The 16,179-nt window shown below is 46.6% G+C and overlaps 1 protein-coding gene across 5 annotated transcripts in view; it reads right to left on the reverse strand.

The window, feature by feature from the left end:
* ADD2 (adducin 2) overlaps nt 1-16,179 on the reverse strand; it is a 276,848-nt gene that overhangs the window by 191,291 nt on the left and 69,378 nt on the right. The window contains exon 1 of one of the 5 annotated variants that reach the window (XM_063932100.1): nt 15,723-15,854. The exons of the other annotated variants lie outside the window; for them this stretch is intronic. The gene's annotated coding sequence lies outside the window, so the exon portion shown is untranslated. Of the gene's footprint in view, nt 1-15,722; nt 15,855-16,179 lie in introns of those variants that run through there. 5 annotated transcript variants of the gene reach the window in all.

Genomic DNA, 16,179 nt, shown 5'->3' on the forward strand with positions numbered 1-16,179 from the left:
TCGTCCAGATACGGTAGGATCCTGACCCCTTGACGGCGGAGTTCCGCCGTCATCACCGCCATAACTTTGGTGAAGACTCGCGGAGCCGTGGTTAAACCAAAAGGTAACGCCCGAAACTGGTAATGGAGGTTGCCAACCGCAAACCTCAGGTATTGCTGATGCGACACTGCTATAGGAATATGCAGGTAAGCATCCTGTATATCCAGGGAGACCATATAATCCACAGGTTCCAAGGCCAGAACAATAGAGCGAAGAGTTTCCATACGGAATTTGGAGATTCTCACAAACTTGTTCAATGCCTTGAGGTTGAGAATGGGCCGGGAGGACCCATTGGGTTTCTGGACTAGAAACAGTGGAGAATAGTACCCCTGGCCCCTCTAAGCAAGAGGCACCTGTACTACCACTCCTGTGTCCAGGAGGTTCTGTACCACCGAATGTAGAGTCTTTGCCTTCACCTGATCCGAAGGGACGTCTGTCAGGCAAAATCGGCGAGGGGGACGGTTTTTGAAGGCTATGGCATAACCTCGAGTGACAACTTCCCGTACCCAGGCACCTGAAGTGATCTTCAACCATTCCTGGGTATACCCTAGAAGCCGGCCCCCCACCCTGGGGTCCCCCAGGGGGAGGCCCGCCCCGTCATGCGGTAGGCTTATCGGTCTTGGAAGCTGGCTGACGGGCAGCCCAGGCTCTTTTGGGCTTCGGCTTACCAGGTTTGGAAGTGCAGGCCTGTTTGTGGTACGCCTGACCTTTTGCTTTACCTGAAGGACGAAAGGGACGAAAGGAAGTACTTTTAGCCTTCGACACAGAAGGAACGGTACTTGGCAGACAGGCAGTTTTGGCAGTAGCCAAATCATCCACTATCTTATCCTCCCCAAACAGAATATCTCCCTTAAAAGGGAGTATCTCCAGGGTTTTTCTAGAATCCAGATCCACGGACCAGGATCTCAGCCACAATATTCGGCGAGCCAGGACTGACGTAGTAGAAGCCTTGGCTGCTAGAATACCGGCATCAGAAGCCGCCTCTTTAATATAGTGAGAAGCTGTGACAATATATGACAAGCACTGTCTAGCATGGTCAGAAGAGATTTCAGCTTCCAACTCTAGAGCCCACGCTTCAATAGCTTCTGCAGCCCATGTTGCTGCAATAGTGGACCTTTGCGCAGCACCCGTGAGGGTGTAAATCGCTTTCAGACAACCCTCCACATGTTTATCCGTAGGCTCTTTCAGAGACGTGACGGTAGTGAAAGGTAGAGCTGAGGAAACCACCATCCTTGCCACATGCGAGTACACTGGAGGAGGCGTCTCCCAATTTTTTTACAGTTCTGGCGCGAGGGGATAGCGAGTAAGCATCTTCTTGTGAGGCACAAACTTCTTCCTTGGATTTTCCCAGTATTCCTAACGTATATCCACCAGGTGATCAGAATGAGGTAAAACTTGCTTAACCACCTTCTGACGCTTGAACCTATCTGGTTTCTTAGGAGGGACGGATGGCTCGGGATCATCCGTAATCTGTAGAATCAACTTAATAGCCTCCAAAAGATCAGGAACATCCACTTGTGAACTACCCTCCCCATCAGCAGTATCTGTGTCAGAATCTGTGGGGTCAGTGTAAGCGCCATCTTCATCAGATGAGGTGTCAGTGACAGCAGTGGATTGTGAGGAGGTAAGAGCTCACTTAGAGGACCCCTTGGTCTTAGGCGAGCGAGGGTCAGACTTTTTAGTAGTCAAAGACTGGTTCAATTTCTTCAATTGAGCGGACAAGTTATCTGCCCACGGCGGGTTAGCCGCGGGGACCACATACGGTTGAACCGGCATAGGAGGTCTCATAGGGGGCGTTAGATTAGTAACTAGCGTATTCAGAAGTGTGGAGAAAGTAGCCCACGGCGGGTCATTATGGACCCCCGTTGCCACAGTCCCACTGGGGGGCAAGGAGCCCCCAGAACCATAGCCCTCAGCTGCTATATTCTCCTCATAGGGATCTGTGGCGTCAGCAACACCGGTAGTGTTTTCAGCCCCAGAACCGTTACCCTCAGAAGCAGACATGATATAACTTGCAATATCAGGTAACACAGTACAATTATCAGCAGCACAATATCTCTTGCCCAAACCCCTGCGCAGTGTAGTCAGCACAAGCAGGGATATAGGAGAGATATGGTGACTAAAATCACAGAGAAAAATACAATTACAGTGTATCTTGTGAATATCCTATATTACAGTATTATAACCTGACGCACCAAGCCCCCTCATAGAATATAGGGATAGCAAGTTGAGTGAGAGACACAAAATGAAATTCACCCAGCAAGCTAATGCACACACGTGTTGTACAATGCAGAGGTTATTATAAACAATAATACTGCACTGGACCAGCTTATATAGCTATGTAGTCAATAGATATAACACTGCACAGTAAAAAACTAGATGTATATCACAGGGCACTTGTACCAGAGAACCCTGACTAAATGCACTTTTTCTTAACTATCACTGTCTAAACGACATGTAGAATACTTAAGTGTCTTGTAAAGTCACAGCGCTGACTATCAGGCGGCTTTACAAAGGAGGATTGCCCAAGCAGTCCCAGGAACAGTGTAGCTGAGAGAAATGGCGCCCAAACACTGACAGGGAGTGAGAGAGAGACAGATATGCAGCTCCAGGGCGGGAACATTTACTGTAAATGGCGCCCTGGGGCTGGGGGAGGGGCTCCAGGTCTAAGCCTTATCCCCCTGCTGGCAAAACCACCTGGTACTGCGGGCTACTTGTAACAAGGTTTAGAGAGAAAACCTGACCTGCACCCATGCCCTGGTGATCTAGTGGGATCGCCTGTATGCCACAGTGTCCACCACCAGTGCGTGCGGCCCGCCTCCCACCGACCGCGCCGGATCGCGATACAGCACGGACCACCTCCCGAAGCGCGGCCACGCGATCCCGGAGAGCTCCAGCCGCGTGTGCCTGACAGGAAGAAAAACGGAGCCTCCGGCTGTAGTTACCCGGCAACCAGGGCGCGGGAGTGTACAGCGCCGCTAGGGAGAGATGGAGTTGCAGCAGTGAATGTCTCCTGACATCTACACACTGCTGCAGCCCTTGAAGTCTTCACTTTTCATTCTTAAAAAGCTCTTCTTTAGGGCTGCTAGGAGCAGCCCCTCTGTTAAGTGCCTGCTATCTGCGGCACCAACTACAAAACTGAGCCACTGTGCAGGGAGGCGGGGTTATAGAGGAGGCGGCGCTATGCATCTTGGGAACAGTCAAAGCTTTTGAGCCTGTTGGTGCCTCGGATCAAGATCCTACTCTATACCCCCAATGTCTATCCTTGTGGAGCCCAGTGTACCCCGCAGCAGAAATCCACACATACATTGGCCTACACAGGAAAAACAATCACATTGCTCCCCACATAAATCATGTTGCTCACACATAAATCAGTCACATTTCTCCCCACATAAATCCTATTGCTCCCCACATGAATTATTCACATTGTTCACCCCATAAATCCATAAATCCTATTGCTCCCCACAGGAGAAATAACATAACAAATATTAGCCCCTACCGGGCAGCTGTCCTCCTCCCTGTCCCTCAGTGGCAGGGGTTGTTCATAGTTGAGTGCTGCGAATACTGAGCAGCAGACAGTCGGGCAGGTGTGGATGTGGGTGGGCAAGGAAATCTGTGGATGCAGGTGGTAAATGGAAGATGTGTATGCAGGCGGGTGGGCTGTCTGGGTGGTAAGATGCGGCGGCCGTGACCTATGATATCATACCGCCGTGACATCAAGGTACAGGTCACAGCCGGAGCATGAATGATCCTCTAAGAAGAGCCCGAGCCAACAGTTCACTCTGAAGGTGCAGGAAGCTGCTCTGGCTCCGCGGCACACCTTGTAGCTGGTCGCGGCACACTAGTGTGCGACGGCACACTGGTTGAAAAACCCTGATGTAGACCATCTGTAGTGTTAATGCATGACCAACTACAGACCGGTATCAAACCTTCCTTTCCTAGGAAAGGTTATTGAGAAAGTCATTGCAAATCAACTGGAAACCCGCCTGACAACCCATGATATTTATGATCCATTTCAATCAGGATTCAGGAGAAGACATAGCACTGAAACAGCCCTGGTGTGTGTGTTAAATGATCTTCTGATGGCAAAAGACAGAGGTGACTGTTCAATATTAATCCTTCTGGATCACTCGGCAGCATTTGATACCGTGGACCATGGGCTCCTGATTGAGCGACTGATACATTTCTGTGGTCTGAATGGCACAGTCCTAAGCTGGTTCAAATCATTTCTCACAGGCAGGTCACAGAGAGTATCATCTGGATTATACTCATCACCACCAGTGCCATTGCCATGTGGTGTCCCACAAGGTTCTATACTATCCCCCATGCTTTTTGCAGTATACATGCTCCCATTGGGCGAAATAATCAGGCGCCATGGCCTGGTCTACCACTGCTATGCAGATGATACACAACTGTACTTGTCCTTTGCTCCGGGCACTGATAACCCAATAGCAACCCTAAATGGCTGTCTAGCTGAACTACAGGAGTGGATGAGCGCCAGTTGGCTGTGACTGAACCCGGATAAAACAGAGGTCCTTATGATACGACCGCAACATCAAAGGACAAGACTGCAGCATAGCCAACCAACTGGATTTACACTCTGGGATTCAGAATTACAGACCAGTGATCGTGTGCGGAATCTTGGCGTTGTCCTGGATGGTGGCTTGACACTTAAACATCAGATATCAGCCACAATCAAATCCTCATTCTTTCACCTGAGGAACATAGCCAGAATCAAGCACTTAATTCCCTCAGATGATATGCCAAAAGTCATACATGCATTTGTATCATCTCGTTTAGACTACTGTAATGCCCTCTACCTTGGTCTACCAGAAAAAGAATTGCAACGCTTACAGCTGGTGCAAAACACAGCTGCCATGCTATTAACCAACCAGCCCCGTTCTAGCCACATAACACCCATCCTCTACTCCCTTCACTGGTTGCCTGTAAGATGGCGAATCATCTTCAAGATTGGCTTACTGAGTTTCAAAGCATTACATGACTAAGGCCCAAGGTACCTGAAACAACTTCTGACCCCATACTGCCCCACTCGATTACTGCGATCTGTAGATGAAGGACTTTTAGCAGTACCTAGAATCTACCGTAATTCATCTGGGGGTCGAGCTTTTAGTCATGCGGCTCCGACTCTATGGAACTCACTTCCCCGCACAGTGCGAGAGGCTCCAACTATAGAATCCTTCAAAAGTAGACTCAAGACTTTTCTGTTTACTCAAGCATTTCCATAATGTCCCTTTCAGTATCTTCATGCTTCTGTATTTTATGAAAATGTACTTAATTATTTTCTGTACTATATTATGCTATGTATCTGTTAAGCGCCTTGAGTCCTATTGGAGAAAGAGCGCTATATAAATAAAATTATTATTATTATTATTATTATTATTATTATTATTATTAATTATTCATTCTGTATTACATACACTATCCATTGTATAGGGACACCAATGTGTACATACATGTCCTGGGACAGTACTGGTTTCTTCTGCTGCTCCTCCATACTCCCAAACTTCTCCACAGAGTGGAGGATTTGGGATTGTGGTGCAATTATCCGGGAAAAGATAAACCATTCAGCTAAAACAGGCCGGCCCTACTACCGCATGTAACAGCTTGCTGTGATCACTGGCCCTGTATAAGTCAGAAGATTTACATACTCTACACTTTGTGCAACCCTTCATTATCATACATTATTATACATATTTAAATAGCTAAAATTCTTGATAAATGGGCCCAGAAATCTCTGCAAATTAAAGGTGCAGCTTTGTCATGTAAACTTTTGCTCATTATTAATGGGCCAACATTTCTAAAATACAATAGTGGTCTATGGGGCATATTTTTTACAATGCGCATTTTTCATGTAAATTTGCATTGTGAATTGAATGTTTTCACGCAAAATGATGCCCTTGCCAGGAGATGGGCTCCTTCAGATACCCCTTCCGGAAAAATACCTGACACAGTGACCCATAGGCTACTATAGGTTAACATCACCTTCAGATGACGTTAGTTGCCATTGCCAAGCAAAGCATTCCAGAGCGTGGTAAATCTGACAGCATAGCAGTCCCTATACAAACCTATGGGGGCTGCTTTGTAGTCGGAAATGGAGGAAACGTGGCAGATTTCGGAGATATCTTCTGTGGTCCCTCCATTGTAAATCCTGTTGCACAGAGAACCTACGGTGACAGTGAGCACAGTGATATCTCCGGCTATTCTGCACACAATGATTCTGAACAGTATTAGCAAATTACATCGTTGTGCCACTAATTTAAAGGTCACCCTCCTTTATTTAAAATCACAGCTCTTTCTCATGTTAGTGTCCCTTTTAATATATGCACTTTAAAATGCATCTGCAATATGCTGGCTGTCCACTTGGTAACTGTATCAAAAATCCATTTCTGGATGAAATACAGATGGACTGGTGATGCAACCTAGCATTAACAGCCCTTCTGAATTAATAGCACTGAAATGATTAGGAGACAAAGTCATCATGTGAGAAAGCACAAAGAAGGGAATGTGTTAATATTCAGTGCGGCAGCGAATGGGTTACCGTACTTAAGCACAATCCCCATTCCTTATTCTTCCACCACCTCCGCCTGTGCAGGGTTGCAGCATCTCTGGGGTTGCTAGGATACAGGGAGACAGGAGGATGGATGCTCGCACAGCTCGTTTACTGCATCCCTACACACACACACACACACACACACACACACACACACACACACACACACACACACACACACACTGCAAGCATAAGGATAACTGCTGCCAACCAAGCACACCTATTACTGCCAAGCCAAGGCACAGAGGCAGCTCCAGCTGAACCCAGTAGCTCAGCTGTGACACTCATACATGTTACCAGTGTCACAGTCTCTGAGCGCCAGCCAATTTGTTTACAGAATTTCAAGCACAGCAGGAGAGCAGGGAGAGGCTCGGGCTCCTGTATGTACTCACCACAAATAGTTTCTCAGCAGCCCTGTATGCTAAACCGTAAGCATGTGTCTTAGAGGTCTATTTATTAGTATTTTTACTAAAATAATGTGAAAAAGGGCGTTTTCACACCCTTTTCACATTATTTTAGTATCACCTGAAATCCTGAATGTATTAAAGGGCATTTGGAGTAGTTTTCATGAAAAACTGCTCCAAACCCTTTAATTCACTTTTTCTTAGTAACGCACATCACATTCCCCATACTTATAATGGGAAATGCGATCTGGCCAGATTTACAAAAAAAAAATATTTTTTAAAATACCGGTGTGCCCTGTGATAATCTCGCCAGGTCAGCCTGGCAAGATCACAGGGCAGCACTGCGATAGGCAGGCATTTGCCCAGCTTTCTCTGCACCTGGCAGAGAAAGCTGAGCGGGACCCAGCTCCAGTGATCAGCTATGTGTGTCCGAAAGACACACAAGCTGATCAAAGTGTAAAAAGAAAAAATAAGATTTTACTTACCGATAAATCTATTTCTCATAGTCCGTAGTGGATGCTGGGGACTCCGTCAGGACCATGGGGAATAGCGGCTCCGCAGGAGACAGGGCACAAAAGCAAGCTTTTAGGATCACATGGTGTGTACTGGCTCCTCCCCCTATGACCCTCCTCCAAGCCTCAGTTAGGTACTGTGCCCGGACGAGCGTACACAATAAGGAAGGATCTTGAATCCCGGGTAAGACTCATACCAGCCACACCAATCACCCCGTACAACTTGTGATTTGAACCCAGTTAACAGTATGATAACAATGAAGAAGCCTCTAAAAAAGATGGCTCACAACAATAATAACCCGATTTTTTTGTAACAATAACTATGTACAAGTAATGCAGACAATCCGCACTTGGGATGGGCGCCCAGCATCCACTACGGACTATGAGAAATAGATTTATCGGTAAGTAAAATCTTATTTTCTCTAACGTCCTAGTGGATGCTGGGGACTCCGTCAGGACCATGGGGATTATACCAAAGCTCCCAAACGGGCGGGAGAGTGCGGATGACTCTGCAGCACCGAATGAGAGAACTCCAGGTCCTCCTCAGCCAGGGTATCAAATTTGTAGAATTTAGCAAACGTGTTTGCCCCTGACCAAGTAGCTGCTCGGCAAAGTTGTAAAGCCGAGACCCCTCGGGCAGCCGCCCAAGATGAGCCCCCTTCCTTGTGGAATGGGCATTTACATATTTTGGCTGTGGCAGGCCTGCCACAGAATGTGCAAGCTGAATTGTACTACAAATCCAACGAGCAATAGTCTGCTTAGAAGCAGGAGCACCCAGCTTTTTGGGTGCCTACAATATAAACAGCAAGTCAGACTTTCTGACTCCAGCCGTCCTGGAATTATATATATATATATATATATATATATATATATATATATATATATTTTCAGGGCCCTGACAACGTCTAGCAACTTGGAGTCCTCCAAGTCCCTAGTAGCCGCAGGCACCACAATAGGTTGTTTCAGGTGAAACGCTGACACCACCTTAGGAAGAAACTGGGGACGAGTCCGCAGTTCTGCCCTGTCCGAATGGAAAATCAAATATGGGCTTTTGTAAGACAAAGCCGCCAATTTTGCTAATCGCCTGGCCGAGGCCAGGGCCAACAGCATGGTCACTTTCCATGTGAGATATTTCAAATCCACAGATTTGAGTGGTTCAAACCAATATGATTTGAGGAATCCCAACACTACGTTGAGATCCCACGGTGCCACTGGAGGCACACAAGGGCTGTATATGCAATACTCCCTTGACAAACGTCTGGACTTCAGGAACTGAAGCCAATTCTTTTTGGAAGAAAATCTATAGGGCCGAAACTTGAACCTTAATGGACCCCAATTTGAGGCTCATAGACACTCCTGTTTGCAGGAAGTGCAGAAATCGACCTAGTTGAAATTTTTTTTCGTGGGGCCTTCCTGGCCTCACCCACGCAACATATTTTTACCACATGTGGTGATAACGTTGTGCGGTCACCTCCTTCCTGGCTTTGACCAGGGTAGGTATGACCTCTTCCGGAATGCCTTTTCCCTTAGGATCCGGCGTTCAAACCGCCATGCCGTCAAACGCAGTCGCGGTAAGTCTTGGAACAGACAAGGTCCCTGCTGGAGCAGGTCCTTTCTTAAAGGCCGATGCCACGGTTCCTCTTGGAACAGACATGGTACTTGCTGAAAGCAAATCCCTTCTTAGCTCCCGAGGCCATTAGTCCTCTGTGAGCATCTCTTGAAGTTCCGGTTACCAAGTCCCTCTTGGCCAATCCGGAGCCACGAGTATAGTTCTTACTCCTCTATGTCTTTTAATTCTCAATACCTTGGTTATGAGAAGCAGAGGAGGGAACACATACACCGACTGTTACACCCACGGTGTTACCAGGACGTCCACAGCTATCGCCTGAAGGTCTCGTGACCTGGCGCAATACCTGTCCCATTTTTTGTTCGGGCGGGACGCCATCATGTCCACCTTTGGTCTTTCCCAACGGTTCCCAATCATGCGGAAAACTTCCCGATGAAGTTCCCACTCTCCCGGGTGGAGGTCGTGCCTGCTGAGGAAGTCTGCTTCCCAGTCGTCCACTCCCGGAATGAACACTGCTGACAGTGCTATCACATGATTTTCCGCCTAGCGAAAAATCCTTGCAGTTTTGCCACTGCCCTCCTGCTTCTTGTGCCGCCCTTTCTGTTTACGTGGGCGACTGCCGTGATGTTATCCCACTGGATCAATACCGGCTGACCTTGAAGCAGAGGTCTTGCTAAGCTTAGAGCATTATAAATTTGCTCTTAGCTCCAGTATATTTATGTGGAGAGAATTCTCCAGACTTGATCACACTCCTTGTGTGACTGCTCCCCAGCCTCTCAGGCTGGCCTCCGTGGTCACGAGCATCCAATCCTGAATGCCGAATCTGCGGCCCTCTAGAAGATGAGCACTCTGTAATCACCACAGGAGAGACACCCTTGTCCTTGGATATAGGGTTATCCGCTGATGCATCTGAAGATGCGATCCGGACCATTTGTCCAGCAGATCCCACTGAAGAGTTCTTGCGTGAAATCTGCCGAATGGAAGCGCTTCGTAATAAGCCACCATTTTTTACCAGGACTCTTGTGCAATGATGCACTGACACTTTTCCTGGTTTTAGGAGGATCCCGATTAGCTCGGATAACTCCCTGGCTTTCTCCTCTGGGAGAAACACCTTTTCCTGGACTGTGTCCAAAATCATCCCTAGGACCAGCAGACGTGTCGTCGGAACAACTGCGGTTTTGGAATATTTAGAATCCACCCGTGCTGTCGTAGAACTACTTGAGATAGTGCTACTCCGACCTCCAACTGTTCTCTGGACCTTGTTCTTATCAGGAGGTCGTCCATTTTCTTTGAAGACGAATCCTCCTTTCGGTCATCACCTTGGTAAGGACCCCGGGGTGCCTTGGACAATCCAACGGCATCGTCTTGAAACTGATAGTGACAGTTCTGTACCACGAACTTGAGGTACCCTTGGTGAGAAAAGGCAAATTTTGGGACATGGAGGTAAGCATCCCTGATGTCCCGGGACACCATATAGTCCCCTTGTTCTTTGCTATCACTGCTCTGAGTGACTCTATCTGGATTTGAACCCTTGTAAGTGTTCAAATTTTTCAGATTTAGAATAGGTCTCACCTAGCCTTCAGTACCACCATATAGTGTGGAGTAATACCCCTTTCCTTGTTGTCGGAGGGGTAATTTTATTATCACCTGCTGGGAATACAGCTTGTGAATTGTTTTCAATACTGCCTCCCTGTCGGAGGGAGACATTGGTACAGCAGACTACAGGAACCTGCGAGGGGGGAAACCTCTCGACATTCCAATCTGTACCCCTTGGATACTACTTGTAGGATCCAGGGGTCCTGTACGGTCCCAGCGTCATGCTGAGAACTTGGTAGAAGCGGTGGAGGGCTTCTGTTCCTGGGAATGGGCTGCCTGCTGCAGTCTTCTTCCCTTTCCTCTATCCCTGGGCAGATATGACTCTTATAGGGACGAAAGGACTGAGGCTGAAAAGACGGTGTCTTTTTCTGCAGAGATGTGACTTAGGGTAAAAAACGGTGGATTTTCCAGCAGTTGCCCTGGCCACCAGGTCCCATGGACCGACCCCAAATAACTCCTCCCCTTTATACGGCAATACATCTTTGTGCCGTTTGGAATCTGCATCACCTGACCACTGTCGTGTCCATAAACATCTTCTTGCAGATATGGACATCGCATTTACTCTTGATGCCAGAGTGCAAATATCCCTCTGCGCATCTCGCATATATAGAAATGCATCCTTTAAATGCTCTATAGTCAATAAAATACTGTCCCTGTCAAAGGTATCAATATTTTTAGTCAGGGAATCCGACCAAGCCACCTCAGCTCTGCACATCCAGGCTGAGGCGATCGCTGGTCGCAGTATAACACCAGCATGTGTGTGTATACTTTTTAGGATATTTTTCAGCCTCCTATCAGCTGGCTCCTTAAGTACGGCCCTATCCGTAGATGGTACCGCCACTTGTTCTGATAAGCGTGTGAGCGCCTTATCCACCCTGAGGGGTGTTTCCCACCGCGCCTTAACTTCTGGCGGGAAAGGGTATACCGCCAATAATTTTCTATCGGGGGAAACCCACGCATCATCACACACTTCATTTAATTTATCTGATTCAGGAAAAACTACAGGTAGTTTTTTCACCTCACACATAATACCCTTTTTTGTGGTACTTGGAGTATCAGAAATATGTAACACCTCCTTCATTGCCCTTAACGTGTGGCCCTAAAAGAAAATACGTTTGTTTCTTCACCGTCGACACTGAAATCAGTGTCCGTGTCTGGGTCTGTGTCGACCGACTGAGGTAAATGGGCATTTTACAGCCCCTGACGGTGTTTGAGACGCCTGGACAGATACTAATTTGTTCGCCGGCCCTCTCATGTCGTCAACCGGCTTGCAGCGTGTTGACATTGTCACGTAATTTCCATAAATAAGCCATCCATTCCGGTGTCGACTCCCTAGAGAGTGACATCACCATTACAGGCAATTTGCTCCGCCTCCTCACCAATATTTTCCTCATACATGTCGACACACACGTACCGACATACAGCACACACTAGGGAATGCTCTGATAGAGGACAGGACCCACTAGCCCTTTGGGGAGACAGAGGGAGAGTTTGCCAGCACACACCAAAAGCGCTATAAATGTATATAAACAACCCTAGAAGGTGTTGTTTACTATATATGCGCTCTTAATATATAAATATCGCCAATTTATGCCCCCCTTCTCTTTGTTACCCTGTTTCTGTAGTGCAGTGCAGGGGAGAGTCCTGGGAGCCTTCCTCACCAGCGGAGCTGAGCAGGAAAATGGCGCTGAGTGCTGAGGAGAATAAGCTCCGCCCCTTTTCCGGCGGGTTTCTTCTCCCGGTTTTTAATAAACTGGCCTGGGTTAAAATACATACATATAGCCTTAATGGCTATATGTGATGTATTTATTTTGCCACTAAAGGTAATTATATTGCTGCCCAGGGCGCCCCCAGCAGCGCCCTGCACCCTCCGTGACTGAGTCAGTGAGCCGTGTGACAACAATGGCGCACAGCTGCAGTGCTGTGCGCTACCTTCATGAAGACTGTGGAGTCTTCTGCCGCCTGTTTTCCGGACCTCCGTTCTGCCGTCTCTTCAGCGTCTGTAAGGGGGATCGGCGGCGCGGCTCCGGGACGAACCCCAGGCTGACCTGTGTTCCGACTCCCTCTGGAGCTAAGTGTCCAGTAGCCTAAGACTCCAATCCATCCTGCACGCAGGTGAGTTGGAAATCTCTCCCCTAAGTCCCTCGATGCAGTGATCCTGTTGCCAGCAGGAATCACTGAGATTGAAACCTAAAAAAAAAACTTTTCTAAACAGCTCTTTAGGAGAGCCACCTAGATTGCACCCTCTCGGACGGGCACAAAAACCTAACTGAGGCTTGGAGGAGGGTCATAGGGGGAGGAGCCAGTACACACCATGTGATCCTAAAAGCTTGCTTTTGTGCCCTGTCTCCTGCGGAGCCGCTATTCCCCATGGTCCTGACGGAGTCCCCAGCATCCACTAGGACGTTAGAGAAAAGAAAAGTAAAAAACAAACAAAACCCATGCCTGTCCAGGGAGCCGGTGTCAGCTGCTCCGCAGAGCACTGCCGGGGCACCGGGTGCCCCATATGCTGCAATGTGACCCCGGTGCAGTAAAGTCACCGCAGCACACAGGATCCGGCGCCCGGCAGCCCAGCAGGAGCAGCGCAGACCGGCTCCCTGGACAGGTGAGTATATTATCGCAAGCACTGTCCCTGCATGCGATAATTGATACATCCCTGTGCGAGTTTGGGAGATTTTATCACCTGTCATTCGCATCCTGGATGCGGATGGTGATAAATAGGCCCCTTAACTTCTTCATTAGCTGGAACTGGAATACGCTGTAACTTCATGACCAGGCACAGTTTAGCATTAGTATATACATTTTTTTTTTGTGCTTTTTGTTGGTTAAACGAAAATAACTTTTTTCCCCCCATTCTCATGGTATTGCGGTACATTTTCATATTGTTTTTTTTTAGATTTACAGGGTTTTTAGGTAGTTTGTTTTACTTTCATGTCTTAGAAAATCAGAAATGAGTAAAATTACAAAATATAAAAAATACACTTTGATGATTACGCTTATAATTACTTTTAAGCAGTTAGTGCGCCCACAGAAATATATCTTTAAAAGCACTGTCCTATCAGTGACGTGCGGTGGGGTGAGGCAGGTGAGGCAGAGCCTTTCCTGTCATACTAACGTTTGTACCAGAGGTTTGACTGTATAAAGTATATGAAAAATACAAAGAATATGTTTGAATTATCTTCTTTGCATTATTCTAATCATTTTTATAGCCAAAACTCTGGAGTATAAAGTCTATGCAGGTGAGGCAGTGCCTCACCTGGGTATCCTTTCCACATATCTCTAATCAAAACTCAACAAATTTCCAGGAGTTTATACTGCTACACCTGTGTATAATTCCCAGATGTACGCTTTGGCTCATAAATTGCATGTAAATCTGTCTCTGGTGCTAGCCAGTGCCTCCTGAGCCATTTAGCTCACCACACGTCCCTGTGTCCTATTTATACCATTTATTTTGGTACAAAATGTATTCCGGTCTAGTTTCTGAAAACTATTACTGGGAAATTGCAAGATTAGGATATAAATCACCCTTTTTATATATAAAAAAAAAATGTTTTAAATATTATTTTTGCTATTAATCCTCGGGGGACACTACAAACATATTTCCATCTGTAAATCAAGTGTCTGTTTGCTCTAAGTCAGGCAGGCATACCCTCCACCATAAGGCAAACAAACAGTTTTTTTGGGGGATACATTGAACAACATCCTATTAATAATCGCTGTGCAGAAGTGATTAAACTATTCATAACATTTGCTGAATGTCTCTCTAGAGCCCTGGACTGTCAATTGTAGTCTGGCTCCAGGTGTGCGGCCAAACATATATCTGTAAAAACATAGGTTCTCATTCAGCATGGATGGCAATTGCAAAGCTACTCGCAGCAGCTTTGTAAATGCAATCCATAGCAATGCAAATTAAGTAGTAACTGGCCCTGGCCTCTCCCAGAAGTCCACAGGATTCTCTCTATTAACTTCCCCATTCTGCCCTACTTTCACTGGGAAGTGGGCGGGATGTGGGTGAGATTCCCACTCTTGCTGCGTTGTGGCGAACTACACAAAAAATTGTGTGTCTGCCGCAGGTTTCCGGGAGAGTAGGCAAGTATGGGGATATCCCACAAATATTATAAATAGACCTATTTGTCAATGTAATAGATACCTATCTGTAATAGCATATAAGCAGCCTTTTAAACAACTATTACAAACTACTGTATAACAAACAAGTGTGACGACAACAAAACAGGACAGAGCTGAGGGTTGCAAGGGAAGGCTTGGAGGGCAGCACGTGGCCCCAGTGTTGCCTGTTGCCCATCACTACGGTAAGCTATTTCCACCAACTGCCAAAAGGAGCTCCTGATTTAGGGATTTTTTTCTGGAACAGTGACAGCTACTAATAAGTATTATTGCCTATCTGACAACCATGTGGGAACTCAAGCTACAGGCTGAGCACCTCTGATTTACTATTTCCAGTGCCAGGGAAACTATTTCCAAGATATGTTTTATATTATGGAAACATAATATGCAACAGATTTAGAAAAAAACACGACAAGCCATCAAGAACGCTGACACAAGAAAACCATTAAAGCATTGGCGCATCTATAATGGGTGCATGGGTACACCTATATAATTATAATTACCACTCCGGAGTCCCACGCTTGCCGGTGCTGCAGACAGATATCACCAGGAAAATGGCGTGATGGCCATTTTCCAGTAAACTTGCGCATGCACAGTAAACTGAGAGCATATAAAACCAATGAAAATAGTCCTGATACAGTTTTTATATAAATACAATAATCATAATAAAATCGATATTATATACTTTATATAGAACCAAAACATCAGTAGAGATTTAAGACACAGGATAATATAACGAGGCACAGTGGAGACTTTCAAAGGAGTGAAAGTGTAATACAGAGACAGATATTCCGAGCCCACGGACTGTACAAAATGCCAGGACAACTTCACGGAACAGTCAGCCCTGTGGAGAGCAGCCCTCTGTCATTATGTAATGCAGCTTTATAGTGCACCAAGCAGTTACTCACTCCGAGTGTAGGCATCAGGTGACAGGAGAGGGCTCTGGAATCAGGGACCTTCTGCTCCTGACAGCCTGTTCTGGGTTCAGATGACTGTCCCACGGGGTGATGTGCTGCTTCCACGGCAGGCAGAGCACACTCACACGTGTCACACAGCTCTGCTGTGGATCTGTCCTGTTATCTGATGACAGAGTGAGGACAGATGGCTGTTTGCATGAGATAAACTCATTGCCTACTTCACCCACATTTTTAACTCCCACCCTTCTTCCCTGAGGAGAATCTTAAAAAGCAAAATCTAACACCACAGAATACAAAAGCAGTGGAGATAATGAGAGTGATAGGCGTACGGCCCCTAAGGGCAATGGAAGTTACGCTAAGAATATTAGTAGCTAAGAATATTAGTAGCTAAGAATATATATATATATATATATATATATATAAGACCGTATGGTGGCACTCAGAAAAA

Source organism: Pseudophryne corroboree, chromosome 6 (genome assembly GCF_028390025.1).
Source record: "Pseudophryne corroboree isolate aPseCor3 chromosome 6, aPseCor3.hap2, whole genome shotgun sequence".
Taxonomy (NCBI): Eukaryota; Metazoa; Chordata; class Amphibia; order Anura; family Myobatrachidae; genus Pseudophryne; species Pseudophryne corroboree.